The following is a 20,156-nucleotide window of genomic DNA, read 5'->3' on the forward strand; positions in this document are numbered from 1 at the left end:
AGAGAGAAACCTAATCTATTCTATCATTTACACAACAGAAGTTAACACTGCTCTTTTATTTAAACTTGAACTATGCAAAGCAGGTGCCTGGGAAAGGACAGTGGCACAATCAGTCCAAAATAATAACTGAAAATTATGTGTGCTCACATTTTATAAGCGTGTGGAGGAGGTTGTAGGTTCTCACATAGACCACACCAGTAGCTTTAAGTTTAAAACCTAAGACTCTAAGCCAGTTGCAGAAAATGCCATTTTCACTGCAGTCAACTCCAGTTTCTAACCTAGAAGAAAAGTGGAAACTGGAGAGGGTTGTGTTCTTTCCTTTATTAACCTTAATTACTACGCCCTCATCTCCCCGACGATGTGGTCCAATTTCTCTACAGTAGATATTTAGACAACTTTCATCAGCATCACTGGGGAGTGGGGAACAGGTCCCTTAGCCCAATCCCAGGATTTTGGGAGGTGGAGCTTGAGAATCCTTATTTTAACAAGCTTCTTTTATCCAGGAGATTTTGATGCACACAGAACACTCAGCTGAGTAATTACTTGTAACAAGTTTAGTCACTGTTTCTCAACCACTGGCAAGTGCCTGTCTATTCGGGACTTTGTGAGCAACCTGATAAATGCCTGTGGATATTGCTTATTGAACTGGCCAAATCAATGGCACTCATCAGCCACCTGTGGTGGAATCATTCCCATTCCACCTCAAACCCTACTGCAGGGTGCTTGTAGGGAAGTCTAATCCTTCCTCACTAACACCACAGGAAAGCTTTTCACATTGTGGTCCCTCCTCCGCCCTGGGCCATATACTTCCCTGCCATATTGAAATTCTGTAAGTCTAAGGGATGTGGTTCAGAGACAAATTTTGCCACTGTAGTCTTTTTAAAAATTGCTTCATATTCTTTCTTACGTTAGAGTTAATAGTTTGGATCCTCTGAAAGAGCATCCAAAGGGAGAGGAACTTGAACAGACAATTGTGTCAGGACTTAACTTTACAACTCTGCCTGCATAAACATAAGACAATTTGAAAGGCAAACTGATTCAAATTATCCTAAATTCCTGAATAAATGGTTAACTTAGACACTATTGCTTTTGAGAAGATAACTCACATATTTGTAGAGAATAAGCTCACACATGCAGTACTTATGTGGGAAGCCATGGTTAATTGACTGACTCAGCATCTATTCTGTACCTTTCAAGTGTGGTACCTTATACTGCAGAGGCAGGAAGGCTAAAAACTACATTTCCCAGACTCCCTTGCAGCTAAGTTTCCAGGTATGATTTAGGTCCACTAATCAGAAGCATTCTCTTAAGACTTGCATTAGGAGCTGAGGCAGGTGGGGAGAAAAGTGATCATGCCAGGGTAGCCTCGCAGGTGAAGTGGGCTCTGGGTTAAGTTGTGGAAGAAACCTCATGGTCCCTCAGATGTGGCAGAACCAGCAGCTCCCTAGAGGAGGGCTGTTTTTGTCATATTGGTCTGGAAGTCCTTCCTAGAGACCTAACCAGTGATTTGTAAACACATGTTCTACGTTAATTGTTTTCTGCAGGAAATATCTAGAGTGGTGACTGTTATCTGCAGCTGAACCTGAACAGACACAGTTATTCAAAATCAAAAGTGTATGAATGTGTGCTCATGTGTTGGGGGTGGAGGTAGAAGGTACAATTGATGAAAATTGTTTCTTGCCACATTTAAATTTTGAAACAACCATTTGAATTTGTAGCACTCAAGCACTAGTTAAATTAACGTTAGTTGCTGGAAAGTACAGTGATGTGTTGCTTGATGACAGGGATACATTCTGAGAAATGCATCATTAAACAATTTCATCATTGTGCAAACATCACAGAGTGTACTTACACAAAACTAGATGGTATAGCCTCCTACACATCTAGGCTATATGGTACTAATCTTATGGGACCACCGCCCTATATGTGGTCCATCATTGACCAAAACATCGTAATACAGCTCATGACTGTATAAGAGAGACGTTTACAACAATGTATATTTCTTGTCTTCTCTGCTTGTCTCTTCTGCAAAGTTTTTGAGTCATAATAGGTATGAAAAGAGAGGGTGTTCTTCGATTTTGAAATTTAAGTTTCAATATCCAAATAAGTGTAATTTCTCAGAGGAAAGGATAGTACAGATTCTTCTGGAGAGAAACACTGATTATTGCTTTAGTCTCCCAGAAGGAACTTGAGTCAATGGGACTAACATATTTATTCAATGCAAGTGAGGAGGCACAGTGGGGAACTTAGCCATATAAAAGGCAATATACCTGATAGGAAGAAAGAATGCACTTTTTTGTTTCATTTAGAATATTTGATTGACATCTAGATGGATCAAACTCACCAGAAGAGTACAACTTCATACTTCATTTGGTGCATGTAAACACAGCCTATAGTTTCCCACTTTGGGCTTACTCCTGAGCAGCTGGATGCTACACTGTGTGGTAATTTGACTGACATCTATACTGATAACAGAATTGTCTGCAGACAACCACTCATCTTCTCCAAATATTTTCATCTCTCTCGGTGGTCTCTTTCCTCTATACTTGGTCTGAAACAATTTATGGTGAATTTAACAAACAATAATCAGTGAACCCTATTAATAAAATCAGATGGAGTTCTTGACTTCTATTTTCTCTGTTGAATGGTGCTTACTGCTGGATACACATGAGTTAGTTAACACAAAAGCTTTCACATAAAGTGGACAAAATATTTTTAAAATCTGTACTAGAATGAGGCAAAAAAAAATGGGAAAAAGGAAAAAGGTATGGCGCACAGTCAGCATGTGTGATTCAGAAGATGCTCGGTGTGGGAGAAAAAACAAATCCTAACCATAGCATTTAGTTGAATTCTGCTAGAGGTGTTTAAACTTCAATTTTTCTGATTAGTGTTTTGCTTAACGGAAAACTGGCTGTATATTCTTAGGTTATGTCAGGATATAATGCAATTTGATGTAATGGCAATGTACAAGAATAAATTGGTTGCACCATCAATCTGAATGACAACTAGTTTTTGTGGTGCCAGTAAAAAGCAGGTAATTACCTATTGCCCATGGGTGTTGATGGATATCTAATACAAGGTGAGTGTAATATATGGCTGAATTTTCTGCTCCTAGCACACTGTGAATGTCCATAGGATATGAAATTATGTAATTGCCAATTCATTATTTGATTTGATCTTAGTACTGATTCCATTTAATAGGCTTACTTTGTAAAAAAATCTATAGCCATTTGAACATAGACTTAATCAATGAAATCCTGTTCATGAATTAGGGGAGAATTACTCATTGTTTGATGATGAATGCGTGGTTTTAGGCCATCAGCATGTCAACATTTGTTGAAGCAAATATTTACTCATGGAAACCTACTGAGCTGGAAGAATTAATTTTCCTTAAAATATATATATATATGTATATATAATTGGCATTTGCCTTTTTTTATCACTATCCTGGAACTAAAGGTGAACATAGAGATTTCTTACTATCTCTTCATTTTATAAATGAGGAAAATTCAGATCCTGGAAAGTAGATGACATGGATGAAGCAATTGAAGATTAAATGTCAAAGTCAGGAACCCATCCAAGATGTCATACGTTAGAATTCAAAGCACTTCTCCAGAGAGAGGTTGATAAAGTGCCGCGCTGTCGGAAGTCTTCCTCAGGCACAAAGTATGATTTCCTTTGTACTTTGGGGCTCTGCCTTTCTAGCAAACTTGGGATGTTTGTTCCCACCAGATGCAACCGGGCCTGCTTTGATGTAGATATCTCTGGAAGAAATTCAATTCACGGATTGGGTTGGGTCGATTTTCAGTGTTGCTGTATGTCACAGGTTCTGGGGACTTCCAGGGGGTACTTAGGACTCTTGGGCCTTCCTCCCAATTGCTGAAACCTCATTTAGCTGGCACACTAAGTGGACTGCTCTCTGTGATGTTTGGCAGATATGTCCCAAATGGAATTTCCCCCAATCACTGGTGTAAGTGGTACAATAGAACCCAGCCTTTATCTCCTCGTTGAAGTGCATTTGGTCCAAAAAGGATTATTGACGCTTGTGTGATGGAGTTATGTGAGCATATTGATCTTGTGCATGTTGACTCTTGGCTTTATGCATTGTTGTAGGTTGAATTGTGTCCCGTCCCCACCCCCAAATTCGTATCTTGAAGTCCTAACTCCCAGTACCTCAGAGTGTGACCTTATCTGGAGACAGAGTCTTTACAGAAGTAATCAAGTTAAAATGAGGTCTTTAGGGTAGCTCTAATCCAGTGTGACTGATGTCCTTATAAAAAGGGGAAATCAGGACACATTCACAGACACAGGGAAGACTACGTGAAGACACAGGGAGAAGACAGCCGTCTATAAGCCAAGGAGAGGGGCATGGAACAGATCCTTGCTCACAGCCCTCTGCAGGAACCACCCCTGCCGACACCTTGATTTCAGACTTCTAGCCTCCAAAACTGAGACAATAAATGTATGGTGCTTTAAGCCACCCAGCCTGTGGTTCCTTGTTATGGCAGCCCTAGGGAACTAATACATGCCTGCAGAGCCATTTTAACATGAGGGTTACAAAATCTTAGACGTCCATGAGAGATGAGTGCAGCTGGCCTGAGGTGACCCAACTTATCTTGGTTTGTGTGGGAATTTCCTGGTGTGGACATTGCAAGTCCTGTATCCAGTGAAACCTCTTAGTCCAGAGCAAACAGGGACAGTTGGTCACTCTAAGCTGGCATCTAGACAGCCGACAGTGCCTGCCTCTGGTGTTCACTAGGCTGCCCCCTGAGTTAGTTGCTTCGTTCTTAAGAGTAGCCCATCAGAATGAAGAGTGGCAGACACGGCCTTTGGAGGAATCCAGTTAAGTGATTAGGACAGGTTTTGTGGTAGCTAGCATCCTTCAGGGCTTACTCAAAAGAGGTGACGAAAAGACTTCCTGTTTCAAAACATATTCCCCATAGCCCTAAAAAATCTAAAATTCTACTGCCCTTTTGATTTTTAATAGATTTTCAGTCTCAGAGTCTCTTTTAGGTCAGATTCCTTAGAAGCAGAGCCTGAGTTGAGGAGTCAAGGGCAAGTGATTTATTGATGGAGGACTCTGAGGAGAAACTTCCCAGGAAATGAGGGAAGCAGGAGCAGCAGGGAGAGTAGGCAGAGAGGGATCTGTTTACAGCTAGAGTTGCCTCAGCTTGATCCCATGAGGAGCTCTGGAGCATAAGTGGTGCTGTGGATTTGCCCTGCCTTGTTCCAAGGGGGCTGGCCTCTTGGACATTATGGTGGCTTTAAAGCACAACAGCAGTTTTGTGACACCCTTTCCCTCAAGAGGCAAGGTCTGCCTCCCCTCTCCCCGAGTATCGGCAGAACTGTGATTGCTTCAACCAATAGACTATGGTGAAAGTGATGTCATGTGACTTTAAAAAAAAATTTTATTTTTGGTCAAAGACACATATCATAAAATGTACCATCTTAACCATTTTTAAGTGTACAGTTCGGTGGCATTCAGTACATTCACATTGTGGTGCAACCATCACTGTCATCCATCTCCAGAACTCTTTTCATCTTGCAAAACTGAAACTCTGTCCCCATTAAACAACCAATCCTCATTACTTCCTCTCCCAAGTCCCTGGCAGCCACCATTCTACTTTTCGTCTCTATGATTTTGACTATTCTATGTACCTCATATAAATGGGCTCATACACTATGATTATGTGCCACATAAGGACGTTTCAGTCAATGATGGATCACATATATGATGGTAGTCCCTTAAGATTGGACCCCATAAAGCCTAGGTGTGTAGTAGATTATACCATCCAGGTTTGTGTAAGTACACTCTATCATGTTCACACAATGACAAAATCACCTAATGATGCATCTCTCAGAACATATCCCCATCGTTAAGCAACACACAACTGTATTTGCCTTTTTGTACCTGGCTGATTTCACTTATTATAATGTCCTCGAGGTTCATCCATGTTGTAGCTTGTGTTAGAATCACCTTCCTTTTCTAAGCTGAATAATATTCCATTATGTGCATAGACCACATTTTGTTTTTCTATTCATCCACTGATGGACACTTAGGTTGCTTCTACCTTTTGGCCTTTGTGAATAGTGCTACTGTTAAATAGCTCTTCAAGGTTCTACTTTCATTTCTTTTGAGTCTATACCCAGAAGTGGGATTGCTGGATCATATGGTAATTCTATTGTTTTTTTTTTTTTTTGCTAGAGGAAGATTGTTCCTGAGCTAGCATCTGTGCCAATCTTCCTCTATTTTGCATGTGGGATGCCACCACAGCATGGCTTGATGAGTGGTATGTAGGTCCACGCCTGGGATCCAAGCCTGTGAACCCTGGGCCACCAAAGTGGAGCGTGTGAACTTAACCACTATGCCACCGGGCTGGCCCATGGAAATTCTGTTCTTAATTTTTTGAGGAACTGATGTACTGTTTTCTACAGCAGCTGCACCATTTTATATTCCTACCAACAGTGTTCAAGGGTTTCCTTTTCCCCACATCGTCTCCAACGTTTATTTTCTTTCCTTTTTTGGGGGGGGGGATAAGGAAGATTGGCCCTGAGTCAACATCTATTGCCAATCTTCCTCTTTTTGCTTGAGGAAGATTATCCCTGAGCTAACATCTGTGCCAATCTTCCTCCATTTTTCATGTGAGATGCCTCAAAAGCATGGCTCAATGAGCGGTGCATAGGTCAATGCCCAAGATCCAAACCTGAAAACTCTGGGCTGTCGAAGCAGAGTGTGCAAACTTAACCACTACGCAACTGGGCCAGCCCCTTATTTCCTTTTTGATAGTAACCATCCTAATGTGTGTGAGGTAGTATCTCGTTGTGGTGTTGTTTTTTGTTTTTTTGTTTTTGTTGAGTAAGATTAGCCATGAGCTAACATCTGTTGCCAATCTTCCTCTTTTTTTGCTTGAGGTAGATTAGCCCTGAGCTAACATCCATGCCAGTGTTCCTCCACTTTACATGTGGGTCGCCACCACAGCATGGCTGATGAGTGGTGTAGGTCTGTGCCCAGGATCCGAACCCATGAACCTGGGCCACCAAAGTGGGGCATGCCAAACTTAACCACTAGGCCATGGGACTGGCCCCCTCTCATTGTGGTTTTGATTTGCATTTTCCTGCTGATCAGTGATGTTGAGCATCTTTTTATGTGGTTGTTGGGTACCATGTGACTTCTGAGGCTAAATCATAAATGACAAAGAGCCTCTCCTTGGTTAGCTGACACACTCATTCTTGGAGCCTTAATTCACTGCATAAGAAGTCCAACTACCCTGAAGCTACCAAGCTGTAAGGAAGCCCAAGCTGCATGGAGAGGCCATGTACAGGTACTCTCATCAAGAGTCCCATCTGAGCCCAGCCTTGGAGTCTTCCCAGCCCAGGCACCAGAAAAATAAGTGAAGAAGGCTCTGGGTATGCCACTCCCCAGTTCTTCAGGTCACTCTCAATCATTTGAGTCTTCCCAACTGAGACCTCAGACATCATGGAACAGGACAAGCTGTGCTCACTAAGTCCAAATTCCTGACCCACACAATTCATGAGCCTAATAAAGTGGTTATTGTTTCATGTCACTAAATCTTGGGTGGATTGCCGTGCAGCAATAGATGACTAGAACACATTCATATCAGTCATTGGCTTTGGGCCACCCCGGGGGAGGGATGTAACCTCCAAGGTATTTACCATTTGGCTGAGAGCAGTTGGTATAGCTCTGAGCTGCTAGCAGCCAATATTATTCTCAACTGTGGAGTGGGCGCTCCAAATGGTAAAGTGGTAAAGGGTGAATCTGGATGAGTCACCAACAGTATCTACTATGGAACACCCTTAATAATTCATCTTCCTTGGGTTAGGAATTAATATTTTGCCAGGAAATTAGTAGTTTCAAGTTGAAAATAGATTGGAAAAGGGAGTGGGAACTTAAAGACAAAAAGGGAAGAGTGAGTGAGATGCTAAGCCTGTAATGTTCCCATTTCACATTTTTTCCCAGGACTAGACTGCTTGTTCCTCATTTAAAGACATACATGGACAGCTAAACCAGTAGTTAGAAATTGCTAAAAAGACTATTTTTGAAGATGACATAGACTTTTGCAGAGATATTCCTAAGAATATAAAGATGCCAGAAGAAATGAAGAAGGCTTCCTATTTAGAGCAAGTTAATAGAAGCAGAAACGCTTTCTAGAGGCCTGAGAAAAGACATTTGAGTGGAGAGACACAACCATCACAACCATCTCCACCTCCACCACCACCACCACCAAATCCACCTCTACCTCCACCTTCATCTCCACCACCATCACAACCATCTCCACCTCCACCACCACCACCACCGTCACCACCACCTCCACCTTCACCTCCACCACTACCACTTCCATCTCCACCTCCACCTTTATCTCCACCACCTCCACCACCACCACCTCCACATTCATCTCCACCTCTACCTCCACCTCCACCACCACCACCTAAACCAACACGGCCATTACTCCTCTGGCTTCAATGTAACCTCCATGATGGCAGGGAGCATTGTTTTTCTTCTTCACTGCTGAACACACAATGCCTGGAGTAGTACCTAGTTCAAAGAAGGCACTGGGTTAATGGTATGCATTTGTCGTTGAACCAGAAAACAATGGGATCCTGTGACTGACAATGTCTTTGAAGGGTAGGGCCCACTGTGTTTTCCCGGGAGCTTTGGTACAGTGACTTACATCTTATTTGCAGAGGACTTCTTGGGGCTCTCAGCAATCAGAAAATGTAAAACCTGGTGGGAATATTCAGTATGGGAAAGATTCTTGGAACGTTACAAGTGCCCTCCCAAAAGCAATGAAAAGAATCTGGAAACACCAAGGCAGTGGGCACTTTGTTCCTTCCTCTGACTGAAATCCATGTCTATCCTCTCATGTGACCCCGAGCCTACCCGCTGGGGCCCAGTGGAGTTCTTTTCATCATCTAGGTTAAGTTTCATTTGTAGAGCAAATTTGGTAACATCTCTCTCACTCTCTTTCTCTGAGTTGTAAGATACTTCATTCCTCTCCATCATAATGTAAGCTCCACATAGCTGAGGCTGTCATCTATCTTGTTAACGGCTGTGTTCCCCATGCCCAGAATGGTGCCCACTGCAGAGAAGGCTCTCACACATATTTGTCAACAGAATTGAATGAATCTGTGATGTGCTCTTGTCCTTGGAGTGGAACTTCCCTGGTGCTCACCCTTCCCTGGTCCTCATCCATGCAGTCTGTTTGTGATGCATATGGAGGCACAACTGGCGTGTGTCGTCCTTTGTGAGAGTTGCAAGGAGGCACCATCCTCCAAAGACAAATCACAAAATAGTGCCCCTTTCTTGCAACACTGCTGGTCACCAGGGGCTCTGTTTCATCCAGCCCTTCACACCGTGTCAATCTGCACTTTTGAACTCTTTTAAAGGAAACAGCTTCCCCCAACTATGAGCAGCCTGGGAACTAAATAAGTATCTGTGGGTCAAATGGATTTTCTTTCTTTGGTATTTAAAATACACTTTTCCAAGGCTACCATCCTTATGGAATGCATTGAATTAAGAAAAAAAAAAGACTTTTAGGAATATTTGAATTTCCTTTTCTATTTATTTTTTAAAATTTATTAGCCATGTACTATTTTGCATTCTGTGGTGCAATGTAACTGGCATGAAAAACCAAAAACATGAATGTTAAATAAGCAAAACAAACTTTTCTTCCTATCACCGTGGATACTTGTTTTGAAAGCAGATTTGATTTTCTATTTGACTTCTAGCTACTCCAGTTTACTTCTAAGCCCCCAAGGGAAAAAAATACTTGGGTTTTTTGAGCTAAATCAACTTAGTGTGCTTAGCTGTGAAGTTTAGCGTTTTTACTTGTGAAGTTTGTGTAAATTTGTTCCATTCTTTGCATATCTGCCATGTTAGAGGTAGCTGAAAGAATGCCCAGTCAAATGGCAGTTGATTCTTTTGCCTAGAAAAAAAGTTACTCTCTTATTTAAAATTCAATGACCCATTCACATAATTTTCAAAGGGAATGTGCCTTTCTGAGAGTGGAAGCTCTAGAGAAGATGATGGTAAGTGTAAGAACATTTACTGTTGAGTGTGTCATTCTCTTTCCAAAATTGACACATTTACCAATTGACCAAAAGTGTTTTAATTTTTTTTGACTTCTCTTCTTCCATATATCTTATGGGAGAAAACATCCTGTGCTCTGGTGCAACATTTGCAAGTCTCTGAATGAGACAGAATTTATAAAGATGTGGTAGAAAGTATTTTTAATGAAAACGTTGAAGATGGTAGTATATAGGTGGTTGTCTTGAACAGAAAATCAGCTGCTTATTTTAAAACTAAGATTTTGTTTTAGACTTAGAAGAAATCACTTTAGTTCAGGACAATAGCTATAAAACTGGAAGAAAACATTTCCTGCCTTGGGCATTTATTTTTCAGAATTTATGGTCTCAACAAACACAATAACATTAACAGCAAAAGAGAATTATAACAGAAGGAGGCTGAGGTAGACAAAACAATGTCCCCTTCCCAAACATCTACGTCTTAATCCCCAGAACGTGTGAATATGTCACCTCACGTGGCATAGAGGGAACTAAGGTTTGAGATAGAATTAAGGTTGCTCATCAGCTGACCTTAAGATAGGGAGATTGTCCTGGGTTGTCCAGGTAGGCCCAATGAAATCACAAGAGTCCTTATAAATGAAGAATAGGAAGGAAGAAGAATTAGAGTGATGGGATTTGAGAAAGAATTGAAGCCATTGCTGGCTTTGAAGATGAAAGGAGGCCATGAGCCAAGAAATGCAGGCAGACTCTAGAAGCTGAAAAAGGCCAGAAATGGATTCCTCCTAGATCCTCCAGAATAAACGAATCCTTACTGACACTTGAATTTTAGCCCAGTGAGACCCATTTTGAACTTCTGTCCTCCAGCACTGTAAGATCGCAAATTTCTATTGTTTTAAGCCATTAAATTTTGGTAATTTGTTACCAAATTTAGTTTAGTAGTAATCTGTTACAGCAGGCATAGGAAGCCCATGCAGAATCTTACTTCAATTTTGGGAACAAAGGACAAAGTTATCATAAGTGGCAAACAGGAACATTTCTTGGCAAGAATTATATCATGTGGGAGACAGGTGGTTCCAGAAAGTCAGGGCTGGACATGGACCAACTCATCATTCCCACAAGGACTGAAGTACCTTCTACACCCAAAGTACTTCTTCTCTTATTCTTTTGACTTCATCTGAGCTCAGTTTTCCAGAATGTTCCAAATCACAGTTCCTCTGCCACGTGATGGTGAGTCACAAATATGAGCGCCAACAGAGAACACTTGCATTGCATTGGGGATGGGAGAGGATGTAGCACATAAAAAATAGGAATTTACAACCTAAGAACCATCTATGGAAGATATTTCCTTCTCTATCCTGAAACCCATTCACCAATTTCAACTCCACCATCCACCACGGTCTACCGCAAGATAAGCTAGACTTGCATGACCCAATATGGCAGCCACTCACCAAACATGGCTACTGGCACTTAAATTGTGGTCAGTCCAGATTGAGAAGTGCTCTAAGTGCAAAATACACACCATATTTCAATGACGTAGTACAAAAAGAGAATGCAAAATAGCTCAATAATTTCTAAAATATTATTTACATATTGAAATGATTTGGGTGTGTTGGTTTATGTAAAATATGTCATTAAATTTAGCTTCACTTGTTTCTTCTTACTTGTTTTAAAAGGAGCTACAGGAAAATTTAAAATCACCATGTGGCTCATGTTTGTGTCTTTCATTATATTTCTATTGGACAGTGATAGTCTTAAACTGCAACTGACCGTCACTCCCTCCTCTTACCTTTGCAAATTAATTCTCAGCGGACATTGGCAATGTAGATCATAAATATTTGAAATTTAAAACTGTAAGTCTGATCATGGGCAGAATCCTCTGAAAATCACACCATGTGTCTAAAATATAGAATGGCTGTGCATCATGCCTATATGTGTTCTATGTTGACCCTCAAGAAATGTTCTTTTTTGCTGGGAAAGATTTGCCCTGAGATAACATCTGTTGCCAATCTTCCTCTCTTTTTTTTTTCCTCCTCAAAGCCCCACTACATAGCTGTATATTCTAGTGGTAAGTCCTTCCATTTCTTCTATGTGAGCCACCGCCACAGCATGGCTACTGACAGATGAATGGTGTGGTTCTGTGCCCAGGAACTGAACCCAGACCATGGAAGTGGAGCAGGCTGAACTGTAACCACTAGGCCATTGGGGCTGGCTTGACTTTGGAGAAATTTTGATGCATTCTTCTCTTCCTGTAAGGAACACACAGCAAATTATTCAAAAAGCATCAAGAAGATATAAAGGGATCATGGAAGATACTTAGTATCTTTCAGTGGTTCTTTTTATAATTTTCACTTTAATGACTCATTTTAGGTGCTGTCCAAACTTAAAATGACATAAAAAAACTAGTGGAAAACTCATTCATTTCTTATTTCAGGCTTCTAAATGTAAAAGTGAACATCTTTTGGAATTTTGGGTAATATTCCACTTGAGCTAAACATTTAAGAGACTGTTCATTCATCCATTCACACATTTGTTTAACAATATAATGATGGAGTGCTTTCTGTGTATGAGGCATATTGTCAACAAAGGAAACCTGGTGCCTACTCCTGTGGCTTTCTCATTTTAGTGGTGGACAGGAGCAGGGAGAAGTCTGAGATGTTCAGGAGCATGGACCTGGGGCCTTTCTCTTCTGGACAGTGCTGCAGAGGCATCACTAGAACAGACAGAATTTTCTTTATAGCATTTTCAGCATCTGAAATAGGGACTCTAAATGTGTCTGAGATCACTTTCAGCATGGTGCCTTAAGCCCCACTGTGCAGGTGCTGTGGATGCCCCCCCCCCATCCCTTTGGCCTGCCTGAGTTCACCCGCAGATGTAGTGGAGGATTCTCTGCAGCCTGACAGCTTCTCAATCAAGCTCCTCTGTCTCCCTTCTTCTCAGCTGGGGGCTGGATGGATGAAGTCGGAGGTCAAATCCTTCAGCCTCCCATCCTGGGGCGGGAATGATGTTTGTAAGACCACACCTTCTCTCTGATGGACTTCCCCCAGAATGACTGAGTCCCAATCACTGGCCGCAGAAACTACTTACTAATACGTTCTCTTTGGCTTATCTCCTTCTTGAACTCTCTTTCTCTGCTTCTTCAGTTGTGCTTCCTGGAATCATATTTTGAATCAACTCTCTACACCTAGCTCCTTGTCTCAGTGTCTGTTCCCAGGGGAACTCAAACTAAGATATCCATAAGAACAAGATGATTCCAGGCAAGAGGTTCAAGCCAATATTGCCCTAATTTCAAAGCAGACATATTTTCTGAATTTGTAATAGGTGCACATTTCAAATATCCTAATTATCATTTCTAATAGTAGACAACATTGATGACATATGGAATTAGGTAACATTAAGCATTTCTTTTTGTGTGTGTGTGAGGAAGATTCACCCTGAGCTAACATCAGTTGCCAATCCTCCTCTTTTTTTTTTTTTGCTTGAGAAAGATTAGCCCTGAGCTAACATCTGTGCCAATCTTCCTCTATTTTGTATGTGGGATGCCTCCACAGCATGGCTGATGAGTGGAGTAGGTCTGCACCCTGGATCTGAACCCGCAAACCCTGGGCCTCCAAAGCAGAGTGCATGAAACGTTAATCACTCAGCCACAGGGCTGGCCACACATTAAGTGTTTCTATGGGACATTATGGAATATCTTTACAAGGCATTTGGGGAGAAGTTAATAGTGAGAAACAATGAGCATCATACACAGTTAAAATCCCACTTTAATAAATTAATTAGAAAACCTTTCCACTCTTGCAGCATTTCAAACTTTGGGCCCATGGCTTGCTTTTTATGGCATGGGAGTATATCGGGGACTAGTAAAGTCACCAGGGCCATGGGCAGCCTCAGGGACTTCAACCCCAAATCCTCGTGGGGGTGGGGGGGCAGATCAAAGACCTGGCTCCTTCATAGAGATGTAAATTATGCACCAGCTGCAGGAGAAATGGAGGGTATTTCTTGATGAAACTTCATCTGATCTCTCTATACTAAAGTCAATATGGATGGGATTTTCAAGGCTTTCATCACATTGGAAAATGTCTGTATGTGCAAATATGGCTACAGAGTTCATACCAGCTATATTTCTCTCTGTAAAATCCCAAGAGAGTTACTTAGATTTACAGTAATAACAATATCCACATGGTTGTGTCTCTTCCTTTTATGAGAGTGTCACTATCATACATTTGTTTACTTGTCTTTCTCTCTCCAGGGATGAACATTTCCTGACAATAGACTGCACACCACTGAAGTAATAATGTTGTTCTCTATGAGAAGGTGCAGTGATAATCTAGCTAATATATGTTCCTAGATCTTGGAGCAAACAGAAGCATTTCATTAGGAGGCAGAACAGGAGCGTAGCTAGAATGTGGACTTGAAGTCAAACTGCCTGGGTTCTAATCCTGGTTCGACCTTGTGCTGATTTTTACCTTGCACCTCAGTTTCTTCATCTGCAAAATGGGGTTCTTGACAGCATCTACCTCCAAAGGTGATGAGAGGATTGTGTTATTCCATTTCAACCCCAAATGTGTGTACTGCAGTTCAACTCTTGCACTAACCACCAGATTTAGTACAGACCCCAAAAGTTAAGACCCCAAGAAGACAGTCCTTACTTAAGATGTCAGACACGCTATGGGGTCCCCAGGCCACTCTCACTTTGGACCAACTGGCTATAGATGCAGGGATTCCTGTGAATCCCTTAGGTTCTACAACTCACTAGAAAGACTCACAGAACACAGTAAAGTACTATATTTACAACGAATGTTTCATTATAAAGGATGCATGTCAGATGAGGCCTGAGAGGGAACTAGAGGTTCTGAGCCCTCTCCTGATGGAATCAGAACACTCGTCTTCCCAGCACATCAAAGTGTTCACAGCCAGGAGGCTCCTCTGAGCCTCAGCGTCTGGAATTCTTTTTGAGGTTTCTTTTGGTAGGTATGATTGAATGATTGCATCCTTGGCCACATGGCTGCACTCGATCTCCAGCCCCCTCTCCTCCCTGGGGGCTGGGCAGCTGGAAGTCCCAACCTTCTAATCACATAGCTGGTCTTTCTGGTGACTGGCTCCCTTCCTGAAGCTGTCTGGGGCTCTACCACCTATCATTCATTAGCATAACAAAGCCACTCCTATCACTTGGGAAATTCCAAAGGTTTTAGAGTTCTGTGCCAGGAATCTGGGACAAAGACCAGACAAATTATTTATTATCTCATATGTGTCAAGTATCTACAATAAAGGCTGGCGAGGGTGAGTGCTCGATATATGGCGACCAAGGTTAGAGTACCAAGTGACATATTTGCATCTCATTTGAAAATCCTCTTAGTTTGAAATATGTTCAGGTGCATTTAAGTTTCTGCATTCCCTTTGTTCTCTCCACTCCGAAGGAATCTATGAGTACAACTTTATCACCCTTTTCTGTGCTCCTCCCAATATCTGCTTCTGTTTCTTCCTCCCAATCTAACACACTGTTTTCTGTTTATTCTATTCCCAAGTTCTTTGGGGAACATTTTTATTCTTCATTCTGTCTGTTCAAGAATACTTTCTGTGTCCCACACTAAATTCTCAATGATTTTTTTTTGGACAAATGGATCAATGTTGGCTGAATTTCCTCAGCTTTTACCCTTTTGCTTTAGTTCTTAGCAGATCCGTATGGGATGAGCATACACGTTCTTTTGCTTACTACATCTCTATCCATAATAGCAACCAGAAGAAAACCATCTCAATTTCCTAGTGAATAGCCATGGTTTTCTTCCTAAAACTGTTTAATACAAGGAGCAAACAAATTTAATTTAATTTGAATATAGGTGTCAGTGCCAGAGCACCTGACTTCTTAATTGGCTTATTTAAATTAAAGTGTCAGGAATTAGGTTGAAAATCAACACTATAAGAAAGCGGGGCCCACAGTGGATGTAAGTCAACTCTAATCTGTTTTATGAAGCCACTGACCCATTCTGTCTGACTTATTCTGTTTTCCAGAGAGATCTTTAATCTATAGATTCCAAAGACATGCTATGTTCTATGTTTAGACATGAAAGTGTGATTTATTCAGAGGATCCTTCCTAATAAGATTTGAGGTGTTAAATTTCAAATATCCTTGGTCTACATTGCCGATGTCTGCTGATCATTAATTTACAAATGCAAGTAAGTAAGATGATGGTCAGTTGCAATATTAATTCAAGACCATCATCTGATAGGTCATCAGAACTGGCTTGTGTGAAGTGCATGACTCTTGCATTTGTGTTTGCTTAGTGTCTGGATTTCAGAGGTGGAAGTAGCCCATGATCATCAGTGATGTTCAGAGACCTTTCAGGGAAGCTTGTTGTGGGAGACAGACAAGGAGATATTGTAGGAGAAAGGGTGGTGTATTAGACAGGGTTCTCTAGAGAAACTGAACAAATAAGAGATAAATACAAAGAGATTTATTATAAGGAATTGGCTCACATGATTATAGAGGCTGAGAAGTCCCATGATCTGTCATCTTCAAGGAGGAGACCCAGGAAAACCAAAGGTGTAAGTTCCAGTCTGAATCTGAAAGTCTGAGAATCACAAGAGCCAATGGTGTAAGTTCCAGTACAAATCTGAAGGTCTGAGAACAAGGAGAACCAATGCTGTAAGTTCCAGTCTGAGGGCAAGGGAAGACCCATGTCCCAGCTTCAGCAGTCAGGCAGGCAAAGTTCCCTCCTACTTCGTTTTTTTTTTTGTTCTTTTCAGATCTTCAACTGATTGGATTAGGCCCACCCACACAGGAGAGAGCAATCTGCTTTACTCAGTTTACTGATTCAAATATTAATCTCATCCAGAAACACCTTCACAGACACACCCAGAACAATGTTGGAGCAAATATCTAAACACTCCATGGCTCAGTGAAGTGGACATAGAAAAATTAACCCTCACAGGTAGAGAGGTGTCCAGGTACCTCATCCCTTCTTTAAACAGAGCAGCTTTCTTTTTCCTATTGTACTTATCAAATCTTGTTAATTTCTACAGAGTCTGGATACACATAAAAGACATCATGTAACAATATTAGGAAGCAGGTCAAGAGTGTGCTCTGTTATCCTGACCTCAAAACCACTGGGCTTCCCAGAAGCCTGCACTGCTCCCTTTCCCTTAACTCATCCCCCTCCCCCAGTGCAAGCCACACTTGCTCCTAAGTTTTTTTTTCATTTTAAGGTATAAATATCTGGAAGAGGTCAAGAGCAACATTTTCCATTGACTGTGCTGAGGAACATTAGCCCTGATTCATAGAGGCTTCTTGAAGGAAAGTGTCTGAGACTAGGTAAAATTCAGAAATGTTGTAATGTCTACCCTCGTGATACAGCACTAGCATACTGAAGATATACGTAGCAAGAAATCTTGGAGATAAGAAACTGGTTGAAGCTTGTTTAATTCAAAATTTTTCAGACTTACTTGATCACAGTGCCTTTTTCCCTCTCCTTCCTAGCACCATTAGTATCTTTTGAAACTGTTGTTTGCCTGACTATATTTTGGGAAATGCTGGCATTCATGGCAACCCAGAGTGTTGTTTTTACTGAGTACAGAGCAAGACTTTAAACTCAAGACTCAGTATCTATTGTGGAGTGTGAGGAACACAGCATGGCTGGACATCTTGGAAAGTGGAGGCTACTGTTTCTCTGAGTGCATTGGGCAAGATCCAGCTAAGAATAAGGTTAAAGAGGATGAGCAAAGATACAACATCAATTTAAATTCAACTCTCTAGTTTAATACAAATGGTGCCTTGGTATTATTTTATGAGAACTAGTCATTGAAATGAATTATTTAGAAATGGCTCAACACTGGATTGAAAATATGGATTTCAATTTTCAAAACCTAAAAGAAAAGACGAAAATAAAACAGTCTTTGCAGTCTGAGACAGTTGATGGTATGTAGTTCTACATTTCTAACAGATTTTTCTCTGATTCTGACAGTTTTGAGATTTGGGATCTTAATTCCTTTAAACCGTGTATATATTATAATTGCTCTGGGCTGAAAAGCCATGTCTGAGTCTGAGTGTTAAAAAAGAACTATACGTGAAAGTAGGATAGTCTTTAATGTATACATTATGGGAGATTAAAAACCAAAGGAAGTGGGATGTTATTTCACCATAAAAAGGAGTGAAGTCCTGATACATGCCTCAACATGGATGAACCTCAAAAACATTAGGCTACGTGAAAGAACCCAGACCGAAAAGGTCACATATAGTATGACTCCAATTATGTGAAATGTCCAGAATAGGCAAAACTATAGAGACAGAAAGCCGATTGGTGGTTGCCAGGGACTGGAGGGAGCGAGGAACGGGGAGTGACTGCTAATGGGTACAGGGTTTCCTTTTGTGGGGATGAAAATGTTCTGGAACTAGATAGTGGTCGCGGTTGCACGATATTATGAATGCACTATATGCCATGGAATTAATTATCTTTTAAAATGATTAATTTTATGTTATGTGAATTTAACCTCAATTAAAAAAACTAAAGGACAAAATATGGTAAGACTTGACAAGACCACTTATTTTTCATTAATACCAGTAATTTTCAACATGGAAGCTGGGGGAGAAAATATTTTTTTAAATTTTATTGAGGTCATAATAGATTATAACATTGTGAAATTTCAGTTGTACATTATTATTTCTCAGTCACCATATATATGTGCCTTTTACCCCTATGCCCACCCCACCCCCGGACCCCCTTCCCCTCTGGTAACCACTAATCTGTTCTCCTTATCCCTGTGTTTGTTCATCTTCCACATGAGTGAAGTCATACAGTGTTTGTCTTTCTCTGTCTGGCTTATTTCACTTAACATCATACCCTCCGGGTCCATCCATGTTGTTGCAAATGGGACAATTTTGTCTTTTTTTATGGCTGAGTAGTATTCCATTGTATATATATATACCACATCATTTTTATCCAGTCATCACTTGATGGGCACTTGGGCTGCTTCCATATCTTGGCTATTGTGAATAATGCTGCGATGAGCACAGGGGTGCTTAAGTCTCTTTGTATTGTTGATTTTAAGTTCATTGGATAAATACCCAGTAGTGGATAGCTGGGTCATATGGTATTTCTATTTTTAATCTTTTGAGAAATCTCCATACTATTTTCCATAGTTGCTGCAGTAGTTCGCACTTCCACCAGCAGTGTATGAAGGTTCCCTTTTCTCCACATCCTCTCCAACATTTGTTATTTTTTGTCTTGGTGATTATAGCCATTCTGACAGGTGTAAGGAGATAGCTCATTGTAGTTTTGATTTTCATTTCCCTAATGATTCATGATGTTGAACATCTTTTCATGTGCCTGTTGGCCATCTGTGTATCTTCTTTGGAGAAATGTCTGTTCATATCCTCTGCCCATTTTTTGACTGGGTTGTTCGTTTTTTTGTTGTTGAGTTGTATGAGTTCTTTATATATTTTGGAGGTTAATCCCTTGTAAGATATATGATTTGCAAATATTTTCTCCAAGTTGGTGAGTTGTCTTTTCATTTGGTTCCTGGGTTCCTTTGCCTGGCAGAAGCTCTTTGGTCTGATGTAGTCCCGTTTTTTAATTTTTTCTTTTGTTTCCCTTGTCTGAGTAGACATGGTATTCAAAAAGATGCTTCTAAGACCAATGTAAAAGAGTGTACTGCCTATATTTTCTTCTAGAAGTTTTATGGTTTCAGGTCTTCAAGTCTTTAATCCATTTTGAGTTAATTTTTGTGTATGGTGAAAGATAATGGTCTACTTTCATTCTTTTGTATGTGGCTGTCCAGTTTTCCCAACACCATTTATGGAAGAGACTATCTTTTCTCCATTGTATGTTCTTGGCACCTTTGTTGAAGATTAGCTATCCATATATTTCTGGGCTTTCAATTCTATTCCATTGATCTGTGTGTCTGTCTTTGTATGAGTACCATGCTGTTTTGATTACTATAGCTTTGTAGTATATTTTTAAGTCAGGGATTGTGATGCCTCCAGCTTTATTGTTTTCCCTCAGGATTGCTTTAGCTATTCGGGATCTTTTCTTGCCCCATATGAATTTTGGGATTCTTTGTTCTATTTCTGTGAAGAATGCCATTGGGATTCTGATTGAGATTGCATTGAATCTGTAGATTGC

Source organism: Equus quagga, chromosome 10 (assembly GCF_021613505.1).
Source record: "Equus quagga isolate Etosha38 chromosome 10, UCLA_HA_Equagga_1.0, whole genome shotgun sequence".
Classification (NCBI taxonomy): Eukaryota; Metazoa; Chordata; class Mammalia; order Perissodactyla; family Equidae; genus Equus; species Equus quagga.